This window comes from Magallana gigas, chromosome 10 (assembly GCF_963853765.1).
Source record: "Magallana gigas chromosome 10, xbMagGiga1.1, whole genome shotgun sequence".
In the NCBI taxonomy this organism is placed as follows: domain Eukaryota; kingdom Metazoa; phylum Mollusca; class Bivalvia; order Ostreida; family Ostreidae; genus Magallana; species Magallana gigas.
The window spans coordinates 10,225,212-10,241,335 of NC_088862.1; the positions used below are offsets into that span (position 1 = coordinate 10,225,212).

The 16,124-nt window shown below is 32.2% G+C and overlaps 1 long non-coding RNA gene across 1 annotated transcript in view; it reads left to right on the forward strand.

Annotated features, from left to right (window-relative positions):
* LOC136272139 (uncharacterized) overlaps nucleotides 1-16,124 on the forward strand; it is an 87,682-nt gene that overhangs the window by 59,930 nt on the left and 11,628 nt on the right. The gene's annotated exons all lie outside the window — the stretch shown is intronic.

Sequence of the window (16,124 nt, forward strand, 5' to 3'; positions counted from 1 at the left end):
CGCCCTATCACCCAATTGGTAATGGGATGGTTGAAAGATTCAACCAAACTTTGATAAAAATGCTAGGTAATCTAAATGATAAGCAAAAAGAAGATTGGAAAGCGTACGTAAGTACTCTTGTGCATGCATACAATGCTCCAAGGCACGATAGTACAGGTTAATCGCCATTTTATCTCATATATGGCAGGCGTCCGCGTCTGGCAATCGATGCCTACCTCGTGTTAGACCCTAACGCGGAACAAATTCGTAGTCATGATAACTATGCGAAAAAAAATCAAAAAGCGGTTAGATTTCTCATACAAGATAGCTTCCCGAGAAGCAGATAAAGGTGGCAGGGGACAGTTTTTTTTTATACAATTCATTGTAGCCAAGGGGTGCATGTCTTCGGAACTCTGTAACTAGAATTTCCTCAGTTCCCATTCAGCACAAATACCTTTAATTCACTCTTTATAAGGCCAATCACCAATTTCTGAAGAAAATTACTAATCAAAACCTGTAAAATTCTCTACATACTGGTTTTTATGAGATTTTGACCCTTTCATATTTTGCTAACTTTTCATGATTTTTAAGCTTTTTAGACCTCCCCCAGCTAATTCCCTGCAGAGGGTTTACCTTCCGTACCGCGTGCATGTTGCACTATCACATGTCAGAAACTTACCGTTGTATAGTTTACAATGTCCCATCCACCTACTTTTCGTGTTATTTTACCTCCCGTCTGTAACTTGCAATTTCACTGTGTAAAGTCAGCACAACAGTCATAGCCGCAGGTTTCGCATTTTACTTCTGATTCTCATGTACCTAACATAAGGGGCCTACATATTGCATATCAATTTCAACAAGAGACACCCCTCTAACTAATGATAATCATTAAAAATCATTTCATGAATTTTAGCAACACTCTTAAGCCTTCAAGTACAGCAACTCTCAATTTTACAAAAATATTGACGGGTACTTTATTCGAAACTGTCCCTTGCTACCAAAGTGCTCACCGCTATAAATCGCACTACGACTCGGAGGTAAGAGAGGCTACCGTTCATGTCAGAGACCGTGTTCTCATTAGAATTGTTGGCTTAAAGGGCAAAAACAAACTGACAGATAAGTGGGCCAGAGATACATATATAGTTATAAATCAGCCCAATTCCGACATCCCGGTGTTTCAGGTTAGGAAAGAGTTTGGGAATGACAAAACTAAGACATTGCATAGAAATATGCTACTCCCCATTTCCTATATCCCCAAATTGTCTGACAAGAGCAAACCTAGCCCAACTTTGCCCAAACATTTTTGTTCTAAAGCTTGTCAACAACCAGAGAACCTCACAAGCAAATCTTCTAGGGTTGATGATGTTGTTTCTCTTCAATCTAGTTCTGAGTCTGAGTCAGAAGATTCAGATTTTGGATCATCTGATGGTGGTATTGTTTATATTATACCCAAGAGACGGGTTAATGCTGCACCGGGTATTGATAGGTATTCACCCCTTAGTTCTATTTATTCTTAAAATCAGAACCATTCTAGTACTCCTATATCCTTATTTGATGCAGGTAATTCTTACCGTCCTTCTACTATGAATCGTAATGTGTCTGTTCACTCTCCTTCTGTAAGAGAATCACCAATTCTGCGGAAGTCTACCAGACAGATTAGGCCACAAAATAGGTATGGTGAGTGGGTGAGTCATCCAATAACTCCTGTGTATTTTGTGTAGTGTATTCAGGGGAGATTGTCACATATAGTTTGATTTCAGTTTTATAAAGTCTGATTTCAGGTGTAACTTTGATCAGATTGCTTGTTGTTTGCTACTGTTTTTAAATTGTGATTCCATTATTGAAAAAAATGTCAGGAGCCATTTTCCTTAGCAGGGGAGATTGTCACAGTTCATATATATTTATTTATGTAAAGTTATTATTTATTTATCACCAGCGCGCATTGCTGATAGAACGCATTGCTGTATGTATGAATGAATGCACGTGTGAATGTTGTGATATGTCACATGGTTTTTATAAGTGACCAGGTATACATGTTTTATTGACCAATGACAGACGACTTTTAAGTCATTAATATGCATGCGTTACTAACTTCATTCACTATATAAGCGGAAGTCCCGCCAAATCCAGTACCCAAAGATTCTACCCTTTACAGCGCTAGATTCATGTACCAATGTACTCCTGATCTTCAAAGATTCAGTATATCCATTTATTATTTAATGTCCTGGATACCTGGTAAGATCACTTTTAAACATATTATTGTAATATAATATTCAGTGATACTGTCGGTAAATCACCGGTATTATAATTGGGAAAACCATTGTGTTTGTAATTTATTAAATATGTAGTACATGTAATCGTCTCTCGTCAACGCGTGTGTGTTGTGTTGTGAATGTGTTTTCTGTGTTTTCTAGGTTTCTTTTCTTATATCATATAAAAGCATATATAAGCACGAATCCAGACTTCGGTCGATATTTCTTAACGACCCTGTGACACATGTAAAATGGTCACCTTATAGAATTTATTTTATTCCGATTCGAATACAATCTTCCAATATGTAGTAAATGTATCTTTGTTAATTATTCGAAAAATTGATTTCATCCGCATCATTCGTAACAGAATTTTAATTGACTGGTATATCTAAAAGGAATAAAATTCTGTTACGAAAACACACATTTCATTTAATTTAAGTTCAAGGAATTTTTTCAAAGCATTTCCCTGTTTTAATTTTCATTTTGATCGATCTAAACGGAATGTTACATTATCAATTAATATTTTATACAGAAAAAAAATTGTGTTTTACTTAAAGTTCAAGGATTTTTTAAATTGCCATCCTGGCACCAATATTGATTAATTTACCCCAACTGTTACAAAAAGAAACACATATTTTATACATAAAAAAATTGTGTTTTATTTTCATTTCAGAGAAGTCCCTTATTGCACTTCTGGCACCAATTTAATTTGATTAAAATTGATTTACACGGAATGGTACATTATGAAATAAATATTTTATCATACATGTAAAACATTTTGTGTTTCGTCGTTGCATGCGCATAACACGAGGTCCCATTTTTTCAGTCAGTGATGAGTGATGACATTAATTGGAGTATACGTTACATGTGTAAACTCGATTCGTAGTGTTATCACAGACAAATACACTGGAAATTGTAAACATGTTAAAAAAGAGCGCGTTTAAATCATGACCCTAGGGGTCAGGAAAGGGTCACATCATGGATTTAAAAGATTATAGGAAACGATTACGTAGCAATTCTATAAAAAAATTTCTTATTAACAAAGACTTAAATTTTTGAATTTAGAAAGACGATAATTTGATGCTGTGATTTACATTTTCAAAAATTCGTCATTCTGTCACTTTCATTATCTTCTGAAGTCCGTGAGAGTGGTTGATCATACAAAAAAGTATGTAAAATAGAATTTCCTAGAGCAACATAAGGCTTATTACGTATGAAATTAGTAAAAATTCTATGAAAAGTACTGTTAGAATCGGCCCTTTTTCTGTAGAAAATATCAACAAATTGCTTTTTTCTTGTAATAGTTAAGCACTGATGGATACTTCTGATTTATATGCACGCTTAAATTTACCAAAATTAGCATACAGTTTAAAAAGTTAAGGATTGTTAAATGCCCATTAAAAATTTAAATCCGGAAAAATCGAACTGGACCTACTTGAATTGTGCCTATTTAAATCAGAGATTTTTAAATCAACATTGCTCTGTTGGTGGATCGATTGGCGTGTTTGCAGAATTATACTTTATGCGTTATTTTAGATATTTTACGTCTGAAAAAAAATAGAATAAAGCTTTGAAGTTGCATAGTACAATAGTGAAACAATCATTCCTGACCATACACAGATGATGAAAAGCGATTTAAAACGTGTCAATCATTTACAGTGAGCACATTTGACGAACGTTTACCTGGATAGAACCCACGTGATTGTTTGAAATAATTTATTCCATTCGTAGGTTCAAACACGGGTCAGCCAGGTAATAGCTGTCGCTTACTAGAGGAAAAACCTTGAAATGTTCAAACGTTTTTCAGTTTTTAGGTACCAGCCTAATGTAGTACAAACTTCTTATTTTCACAGGAGTTTTCTAAATGTATAATGCGTATTTTCTCTTTACCACAAGTTTGTACTCGGTTAGGCTGACAGCAAACAAAGGCTTTGAAATTAATGCCCGTCCTCGATTTACTATACAAAATCACGAATGTATGCTGACCCGTACTACATGTATGTTTTAAAGCTTCGTGCTTTTTATAGACAATAAATTCAGCGCTAAAACGCAATAATTCTTATGGATTAGATATCAAATACAATAGATAATGTTAGGGAAAAAATATGCTTAATCTGAACCTTAATTTTTTCCTATCAAAATCGATTAAAATATTTTGTAAACAAAACATATTTCAAATCAATACATTCTAAAGCACATGCAAGAGAAATAACCTACATTCCATGCGAAAATATAAATAACATTTATAACATATATAACATATACAATAAATAAATTGCAATAGATTACTTTGGCAGAGTACTTCTCTTTATGTCTCTGAAAAAAGGCATTTAAACATGGACTCCTTCATTTTAAATTTGTTTTAAATAAAACACAAATCTGATGACGACACTCCTATTCTTCATATTATGTAAATAGTTAATTTATAATTTGCATATATTTTTATAGAACATAAAAGAGGCAAATCTGTTTCGACTCAATGCGTTATTTTTAAATATCACTTTTTTCGACTGACATATAAAAAGAGAAAAGGCCTGCAAATATTCCTTCGACGCCTTTCTACCTCGCTTAAACTTCCTATGGTTTTATATTGAAAGCGTGACAATATATGGAAATAGTTACTACACTAAATTTGTAAGTCATTTTTAAAGCGCTAAGCATAGCTGCAGCGCTTTTTTGTCACCGGATTTCTAAACCTAATTCCATTTTCGTTTTTGGCGTTTCCTATATATCGCCACCTACTGGCGGATGCTGGAAAAATCACAACCATGCAATTAGGAGAACTTAATTATATTCAAGTTGTCCTGCATGCAGATGCACCAGTATTAAATTATCAATAACTTTCATTTAAATGTCATTATTATATATCAGATATGGGTGCTCTAAAAGCCATATCATGATGTTTTTTTTTTCGAGAAAAAATGGATGTTATATGCTTTAAGTTGTGTTTTAGGTGTTTAGTAATAATTGGAAAAATTCTACACTATCAATAGGTTTTGAGTGTTTTTAAATGTAATATGCTACAGTTATGAACACCATGTTTTATATAAAAATGCAGAATTTTAATTAACAAAATTTTTCGATTAACACCGGGCCCTTTCCATGATAATTTGTGGTGCTTTTTATAAACGTTATTTTAAACTTTGTTTCCTGAATGCAATATTTCAAAAATATTTTTCTTTCAATTTTCATTGATATGTAATTTTATAATTATCCAAAACCAATGATTTGATTATTATTTATGAAAAAAATATAACTGTTGAGTTACTTAAAATACTACAGTAAATATATGTTATAATCTTTATAAAATGATACCAGCTAACCTCGTTTAATTTGCAAATATGATTTTATTAATGATTTAGTTTATGTGCAGTATGGACAAATTACGCAGTAATAAAAGCACTTAGTAACAGTAAAAATTGAAAGTGATGTGTAAGATTCAACATTGCTATGAATTTAATATAACTTTTAGATATTTAAATGAATTCGCGTATTATGTGATATCTGTACCCATTATATTGGTATATATAAAATAAAACTTCTTACCAATTTAATATTGCTTGATAACGTCGAAAATATACTAAAAGTTTTCTATCTGAGTTCAATTTTACTATAAGAACCCGTACCCTATTACATGGCTACGTGTTTTCTTTAATACGACCTCTGTTACGCTGGTGAAAACAGTTCTTCCATCCAATGGCAACTTCTCGGGCCTTTCCGGCAGACTTTGTATGTATTGCAGGTGTCACTACAGTATTCAAGTTTACTATATACATGTATTCCTACCATAAATGTGCATCTTTAGATACAAGTTACAAATTCAAAACAAACTTCTGCGAAAATCCTTTTGATGTTTTTTAAAACAACATTTCTTCTCCGATTTGGTATCAAAAACACAAGCAAGGCAGAAGAGGTTTTTTTACGTCGAAGTTACACGTGTGCTTGAAAAGCACAAGACCACAAGCCAAGAACTTATCACACTTCTTCCCATAAAAAAAAACACACATCACAAAAAATGACCTAGCTTGCATTATTACTAAACGTGAATAGTCAGACATCTTAATACACATTTTTTTTCCATCCATATAAAGGTAGCCCCTGTCGCAGGCGGAAACGGCCCAAATTTGAAGGAGAATTTCTGGAATGGTTTTGCCTCAGCTAGGTTTTGACGTGAACCTAGTACCGTGAAATACGGTTGTGACATCTGCATAGACGCCCATGACAACATCCTTTTAATAAAACTTGTTAAAAACACGATACTTTTTACGTCTGATGAGATGTGAGATAAACTTCATCAAATTCAATGATATACCATAAAATATACACCAGAAGAGATGAAAATTAGCAAGTATTTTAACCATAAATATATATTAATCATCATTTGATCGTTGTTATTGGCGACAATCTTATTTTACTTAATTTTCTTCACAAGAAGCATGCACTCTGCAGCTCTGCTAAACAGTTGCGAAATCTGTTTAAAACTAACAAGCAATGTCATAAAAAAATTAATACAAATGATCTCGATTTCCAGAAATTGCTAAAAAATTTAAAATCAAGTATTTTTTCAACAGGCTTTAAGGCAGATTATTATACTGTAAATTGTAAATTTTGACTTAACTTAAGGAATGAATTCAATATTTATTTGTTTTATACGATATAAAATGGTTTGGGGCAGTTTACGCTTTATAAACCGCGAAGCGGTTAAAAAAAAACCGTAAACTGTTTCAAACCATTTTATATCGTATAAAACTAATAAATATTGAATTCATTGCTTATAATTTAATTTTTCACTCTTCATTGTAGATAACAAAGGTCATTTGACCTTTAAAATGACGAAAAATTGTACAAAATTCAAACGTAACGTCAGGCGTATTAATACGATTTTGACGTAAGTCTTATGATGACGCAGGCAACATTCTTTTATTATTTAAATAATTTTTTAACCAATCAGAAAGCGCATTACAACAAGAATTAAATTATAGTCAAATGGATAAATCATTCTATGCTTCGAAAATAAAGATACACTGACATTTATTGCGAAATGCTTTTATTATGAATTTTAAAAACGTCATTAGCATTTTGTTTTGATTCATGTAACACGACAGCATGCATTATTCATTTATAAAAAATATGCATTCTATAACATATCAAAATTCTACATCATTTCTGAATTCTGAGTAAGTGCATTTTTCTTAATAACGAACAATATGATTCTTTACATGTATTTTCGGATCAATCGATATATTTTGAACACTTTCTTCCCGACTTAGCGTTTTTTAGTACTTTCAGTACTCTGATTCTCTTTATTTGTTCCTTTTTAAATTTAAGATACACCAATTTGGAGATTTATCACGCTTATCTCGGTAAATTGTGTTTGAATGCATCAGCTGGCACGTAGGGAAAAGAACTTTAACTCCTAAAAATGATCTTTGCTCTGTACATGTATTTATGCATTAAAAACAATTTATATCCTAAAATTCAAAATTTGTTGGAAGGTAAAATGTTATTAAGTCGAAACTATGGTTGGGTCGCATGATCAGTTTTTCTTCTAACAATTTTTGATACGTAAGATATCTGTGTATGAATATTTACGCTTAAAACATTGGCGAAAGTTAGGGCGTAATCGAGTCCGTTATGTACGAAAGCCGAGAAGGATCATTCGAGATTCGAGATTCGAAATACGAGATTCGAAATACGAGATTCGAGATTCGCAATTCGAGATTCAATATCTAAATTAACCAATCAAATCATGGATCTGAAACCTGTATCCTAGCAACATCAAAATGTTCTAAATAAAGATCATTCGTACATGCTCTTTCCTACAAATACATGTCTTAATAGCTCTTATATAGTGGTTATAAAATGGTTTAATTAACATTGATGAATTAACCCCCACACAGTATAAACAATTAAATTAGAAATAACACTGTTGGCTTTGCGAATCTAAGTGGTTTTGTTTGCCCTGTATGTATTTCCCCCCGAACAATTTTAACCCGAAGTGTATTCGCCCCAACTGTGTAAAAATCGGCTCGCGAAGAAAGATCTGTTTAATCTAAATGTTTTAGCTATGAAACGAAACTCAATGAAATAATCGACATGTCAATATATAGGTTATGATAAAGTTTTAAACCATAGAAGATATAATGATTTACAACCTCAAAGACAAAAATCCAGATAAGAATAGTGTATTGTAGGGTATGGCAACGCCATTGTCGATATGAGAGAGAGAGAGAGAGAGAGAGAGAGAGAGAGAGAGAGAGAGAGAGAGAGAGAGAGAGAGAGAGAGAGAGAGAGAGAGAGAGAGAGAGAGAGAGAGACAGACAGACAGACAGACAGACAGACAGACAGACACAGAGAGAGTTTTGTAGTGTCAAATTCAGTTTTGATTTAGAATTTGAAATTGATTTGATTTGTTACAAGCATATATAGACAATATTTAAGCCTCTAAAACGAGAAAAGAGAGGAGGTAGCTAGGGTGGGGCAGACCAACTAGAAAGCTTTAATTCTAACGGTGTTAGCGCACCTGTGATTTACATCGACTCTCTCTCTCTCTCTCTCTCTCTCTCTCTCTCTCTCTCTCTCTCTCTCTCTCTCTCTCTCTCTCTCTCTCTCTCTCTCTCGTCACCTAGCATTTCCTGTTCCGTGAGGGGGTTGGGGGTATTTGTGATGTCTTACATTAGCTAGCGAAAATAATAAAAAAACATGAAATTTTCTATAAAGTGTGTGCGGATGTTGTACGCCAATAATCTGTTTTCAGTATATACATTTCAAGAGGGGGGGGGGGGGGGGGGGGGGTGGGGGGCTATATAGTCCTCATTAATTTGTCAGTTATTCTGACCCCACTTTGTTTTCTCTTCGTTTTCCAGGTTTTTCTTATTTGGCTCGGCAAATTAATATAAAACTTTCTGTGTAGCTCCATAACGATGCACTGTAGATAAATTATGAGTAGTTTTACTTTTGATAAACAGGTACATATCCGTACTTGATTTTTAATTTGACTCTTATAATCGGATTTAATATTCCAATAATTACAGGGTAGGAAAGAGTAGACGGGACTTTTTTGCGCATATCCTACTATTCAACACAGGTATTAGCACTCATCGAGTTCGACTTGCTTTCCTTTTTTTATCTACTGGATTTAAAGCTATTAATTTTTTAAAATATTTTGAATTTATGGCCTGATTATATATACATTAGAGCTGCGCTGGTGCATATATTTACCCAAATGGACCAACATATAACCAAATGAATCTAGAAATTTTGACAAAATTAGTTTTAAACGTACGACTCTTTTTCAATTCTAATCGGGTATGTCCTTTAGAAAAATCTTGAACCACACACATTTTAGCAAATAAAACGACAATTGTTTCATTTTTTTATGGGGAGGGAGGTGGTGCCGGTAAAGGACATGTATTGCTTGTGGCAGTTGTGCTATACTCTCATTTGTTATAATAGGTAATACTACATATTGATATAAAATGAAAGTTTCCAATTACACTGTACATAGCTTCTATCACGCATTTTGACCCGTGCGATAGTTTAAAACAATTTTCAAAGCATTTAATGTAATTCAACCGATCATTTTTGAAATTTAATTTTCTGGATCCCCGCCTAATACGTCCGCCTCCATGGACATTAGAATTACATGTACGTTGACCATATGTACACATTAACTTAATCGGCTATGTTATGGGACGATAACATTTTTTATCAATGTTTTTGCAGGATATGTAACGAATAACAGCCTATTTGTGGGTTTTTGCACTGATTATTTGAGATAATTTGCCGCCATCTTTTATGCATTCCACACACCACTCACAGTTTCTTTATTTGGTGTTCTGTGTGTATGGCGACAAATTGGTAAATTTGCACCACTCACCCCTTGTAGCTTCATCCTGATTACATTTTATCTGGCTAAGTGTAATGTAGAAGTATATTAAATACACACATCTTTGTTTGCAGTGCTTATTTACATCTTTAGAGATTAACTTACAAAAAAAGTAAACATTTATATGACTTATATGTAATTATTGTCAATTTTGGTGCGGTGGGGGGGGGGGGGGGGGGGGTAGGAAACTACAGAGAAACTTAACTTGGCTGTGAAACATATGCTTTTATTCTTTCTTGTTGATATATCAATGAATGAATTATAACAAAATATATGTACAGTACAACAATATTCATGCATAATCAAATAAAAGGTTTTCCTGTTCTCTGCACAAGAAATCGGCAATGTGAACAAATTGGCACCCTAGCATCCCTACCTTTAATTGTAGAGAGTAGGTATCCTTCTATATTGAAAACAATTCCAAAAGTAAGACTCATGATAAGTTGTTTACTGAGGAAAAGGAAAAAAAATTGTATTTATCAATAATTCCGTATGATGTGATAATATCTCAATGATTTGTTTAAAATCATAGTACTAGTGTATCACTGTATGCATTCATAAAAACGATAAGTAATGCTTATATTTATTAGTGAAACAGGACAGATTATTTATATTTAGATTTTTTAGATACATGTACTATGTAATCTTCATGCGGGGATCTAGAAAGGTCTGGACCCCGTCCTCGGGAAAATTGGAGCTTATTAAATTTACATAGTAAAATTTTTTAAAATTGGCCTAGGATCCCCTACAGAAAAAATTAGCTACGCTTATGAAGTTCTCTACTATAACCGCATTTTTACACAAAAGGGGTATATAAACCCGGGTTTTAAACTATTACTGGTGTTGAAATACCTTTGGGTTCAAACGCATCAGGTGGAAATGCACCAGGGCAAACAAAATCACTTAGATCCGCGAAGCACACTGTATTATTACTAGTCTACTTAGATATTCTGTGTAAAAGTAAATACAAATAATTATTTAGTTAGGTAGGGAGAAGTGAACATAGCATTTATTTGTATATAAGAGCATGTACGTATGATTTTTATTTAGAACAGTTTGATGTCGCTAGGATACATATTTTCAGATCCTTGATTTGATTGGTTAATTTAGATATTGAATCTCGAATTTCGAATCTCGAATCTCGTATTTCGAATCTCGAATCTCGAATGATCCTTTCGGCTTTCGTAGTTATGTCATCATTCTGTGTATCAACGGGTCCGGCTGATGCATACGAGTTGAAAACCTTTTCTTCTGTTTGAAGCGTTAGTCGGAATCGCTATTTTTTAAAACCAGCTAAAAAGACAAGTTACATTATCCTTATAACATTATGGATATAAACAAATAAACAAGAAAACATATTGAAGCACGCGTCAAATTGGCCGCAAAACATATAATCGTTGTTTGAATCATCATGGTTGTTTATACATAAAAAAAAACACACCACAAAGAAGAAAATAACGAGTTGGTTGCACTAATTTAGTATATTTTCAGCAACGTTTTGAAGTTGAACATTTTACCATTATCATTAAGAATCGAGTTCGTTACTGTAGGCATTTCTAACGATAGTTGTATGGCCATTGCCATATTACATGTATGAAGTAATGGGAAACACATTGATTTATACATTATTCAAATACAATGTCATTGCATGTACATGTATTCTCTTGGATATTCTGTACTTCAAACCATTTTTTTTTTCTTGTTGCATTGTATTAATTTAAAAATGCATTAGTTTATATGATTTCAAGGGACCACATGATAACAAAGAAATGGATTCTTTTAAACGTACATGTAAGATCATGCTCATCCGGTAGAAACTTATTTTGAAAGTGGAGGGGGGGGGGGGGGCTAGACATAAAAAATCTTGACAAGCAAAAAAAAAAGGTCTTTGCTATGTATAAATTTCCCCTTAGTCCTTAGTCCCCCTTAGCCTTCCCCCTACTTCCTGGTTGATATATACCACACGGAAGACAGTGATAGTCAAACCAGTAATGTATAACAAGGGGTCTTGTTATAGGTCACTGGTTAAACTTTGTGTTGGTCATTGGTCCTAGTGGTCGTTGTGTCTTTTGGTAAAACTACTATGCTTTTTCTTTCACAACAAAACACGTAATTTGATGTGAGTTTCCTGCCGATACAATTGGAAGTGAAAAACATGCCTAGTAGTTAATCGTTGAATTTTCTTTAGGGGCATACTGTACATTTGACTTAGCTTGTATTCTGCATTTTGTGCACAATTACATGCTTTTGTCCAGCGTATGTCCTTGTTGTGTTAACAAGACTCTCAAGGATTAAAAGATGAAACTTTTTATTTTGCCTTTTTGCATGCACAACAACCATTTGTTTACAATATGAAATCGTGCAATCTCAAAGAGAATAACATACATTTTATATTTCATTAAACTAGTGGAAAACGCATATCAAATAATTTCAAGTTATTATAAGCATTTTTTTATTATTAAGAAGAAAAAAGAAAATTACATTAAAAAATGTATATTATTAAGTAAAAAAAGAAAATTGCATTCTTACAATGTAAAAGTTAAACAAAAAAACCTCATTACGCGCACGATTCGAACACCCATCTTTTTAGTTACATTTGTTAAAAGAACTCCTCGCTTAACACTACACCGCCGATTCTCTTGTTAAGATGCTATAAAATAGCTGTTTCTATTGTTATCAGTTTTACGCAAACGACTGGACTTAGTCATTTAAAGACCAATCTTAAAAATTAAAAGAAGAAAACTTACTTTTTATCATAGAGTGGGTTTTCGTACCATTTTTTGGAAAATTGAAAAAGATAGACGTTGATATGTGTTAACAATATTCGTACTTTAAAAAATGGTAGGATGACCCACTCTATGAAAAATATAATTTGTCATCAGATTTCTATATCATTTTGTTGCCAAATTAGCATATAACTATTTTGTTGTCTTAATATCAATTAAATGTGAAGTTACTTTTTGTGGGTTATGGCAGCACTGAATGTATATGATCACGTCACATGTTTAATAAATGTAACGAAAGTGAAATTTGCTAGAAATAAAATATATATTTTTTTTAATGAAACTATGTGGTTTTTTGCCTCGGCTTATTTGCCCAGAATCTTTCATGTTACTCAGGTCTTTAGTATGTCACGTAGACCGATCCCGATACATTGTTTTGAAAAGAATGAAAAACTCCGAAATTTTCCAAATAGATGATAGTCTCGATAAAAACGCGTCAATTCTGAATAGAATTTTGATAAACAATCCGAAAAGGCAAAAAATGATAAAAAAATGTGCCGTAACATTCTAATCAAATTAAAATAATGTTGTAGGTAGAAATGTTGGTAATTAAAATAATAATTATTTTAATGTAGTCTCTATGATCACACCATCAAATTGGAGGGTTTTTTTAAACTGTACATCCTAAACTATTTATTTCTTTTTAGAAATTTTCTCTTCGTATCCGTCGATTAGGGATTACAGATAATACCCACTACTTTCAAATTTTTGGTCTTGATTGTGAAATGTTTGTCGTTTATTTAGTTTTGAATGTTCTTTAGAAACGTATGGTTGTTTTTTTTTAATTTATATTTTTCTGTCATTTAATATTTATTCGTTTGATAAGATATTGGCTCCTCTGATTGGTCGATAAATGTTTTTCATACCTGCATCAATACAAGTGCCGGATCTACTTCTTTCAACTGTTCTGATCTAAGACTATTTATAGAACAGGAATTTCCAAAAATAAACACTGTCAACAAAATGTAAAGTTGTGTCTGTTTAATTGTTAGCAAACAAAATACAACTTTATAAACATAAAGAATGGGGAACACATTGTTTAATTCACGAAATGGAAAATTAAGCGTCTTTTCACGATTTCATCTGCCTGGGATCAACGATCAACATTTACGGAGAGGCTGGCTGTTCCTTTTCCAGAAATAATAATAACGAACATATACATGTAGGCCTATACACTTTCACAGTAACACTGCTGTTCAAAGAAGATGGGGGGGGGGGGGGTAAGATTGCGCAATTGCCCATTTGGTTAAGTCGTAAAATACAATTTCAATGTTAACATTTTTTTTTCAATTAAATATATTTGATATGTTATAATACAAATTGCAAAAAGTAATTTCTAATTTTATTCAGTTTGAAATATTTCATAAAACGATAAGAAAAAAAAAATAAATCCTTAAGTTTTGGTGGTATCAAACCCACAACCTAAATTCTATAAGTTCTATAAATTTACTTAATGTCTGCTACTCTAAGCACTGAGCCATTTCATTCACAACAAAGTGCGTTGTTTAAATGCTATATGAGACATAGGCCACGAATTTACGAACTTAATATTTTTTTCTTAAACGATCAATTGTTTGGTTACAAAATGACATTTTTTTAAGTATAGTGGGTCATCTCTCTACATTTTTGCTGATTAAAATCGGTTTAAATTCTATTAAACCGCATTTAGACTATGATAAAATATGGAGCTCAGACCCACTCTATAAAAGAAAAAGGCATTGAAGTTATAAGAATGACTTGATTGGGAGGTTTTGACACGAAAAAGCCAGTTTAAAGCAACCTACAAGTATTTAAAATATTTATGGGTTACAAACCGATGTTACGTTAAATATACACTGTTTTAATTATTTTTAAAAGGTTATCAGATTTAATGTCATTTTAATTTTGCAGTATCTAATCATTCTTCATATAGGCATTTTACAAATACATCTAAAATAGAACCCTATGGGTTTTTCAAGGCACTTTCTGTTTAGAATATAATAAAGCTTAAAGTAGGTGATTTTTTGGAATGTTCTTACGTCTATATATGTAATTTGCTTGTCTCATTGGCAATATCATTTAATGAAAATTTTTCCATCATATGTGAACTTTTGTAATCATAACAATATTTGATATATCTGCAGTCGTCTATGAACTGCAGGTTTTTATTATCGATGTTCATATTTAGTTGTGAATTCATTTCGTTCATGTATCCAAATCAATAGTACATTTTAAAACAACACTCTTCTACAATGACATTCATACAATTAAACTGTTGATAGATTAATGGATTCCGTGCAATTTTCTTTTTAAAAGTCACATTATTTGCTAAAACATCTGTTGTTTATTCATTTGAGCAATTGCAATAAATATGCATTATTTATTGGCCACATCCTGTTCATGAACATCTGTTTTACCGGAGCAATGACTTTAAATTTGTTTAATTAGAATGCATGATACAGTGAAACCTATCATAAAACAAAATTAGATTTTAAAATTTCATTCAATTTTCTTTTTTCATTCTAAAAAAATCAATATTTCATTTAGCGACTTCTTGTCTATCATTTTTTTATATCTCTTGTCGTTGAAACGGAAATACCCGTTGCATGTATAATGTCCGTACGCTAAAATACCCAACAATTCATCCCTAAAATGTTATATAATTCTTCATCTAAACTGTCTTATGCATGCTTTTACAGATGTAAAACCTATTTCATGTCAATAGTTATGAATGTAATTATTCTATATCAAAAAACGTACTTTTCTAAAAATGAACGGAATGCCAAATTTATCTTAAATTGCTAATTTCCTAATATGAAAACTTATGGTTAGATGAATGCCACTTTGTACATGTACTTGGTTCTTTTAATTTAAGCATTTTTATTTCAATTCTTAGCATCAGTTCCATTTGCAAAGATCCTAAAGTTAGAAAAAAAAAAAACAAGGAAAAAAAATGATTGAAAAAATAAGAAATAAAATGAATTCGATGGATAAATTATTTGTGTAATTTCAAGCTATTTTTGGGAAATTCAATGCAAATAATTACTTCTGTTCAAAATAAAAAAGTAAGATGTTTTATCCTTACTGGTGTATTTTATTGATTTCCTCCTATGCACTTTTAAGTTTACATTTAGGCCACATTAAGACGTCATTATCGTGTATAACTCGGAAAAATAAACGGCATAAGTATTACATGTACAAAGCACCTTAAAAATGTACGCACCTTGAAAAAAAGTTTTTCGA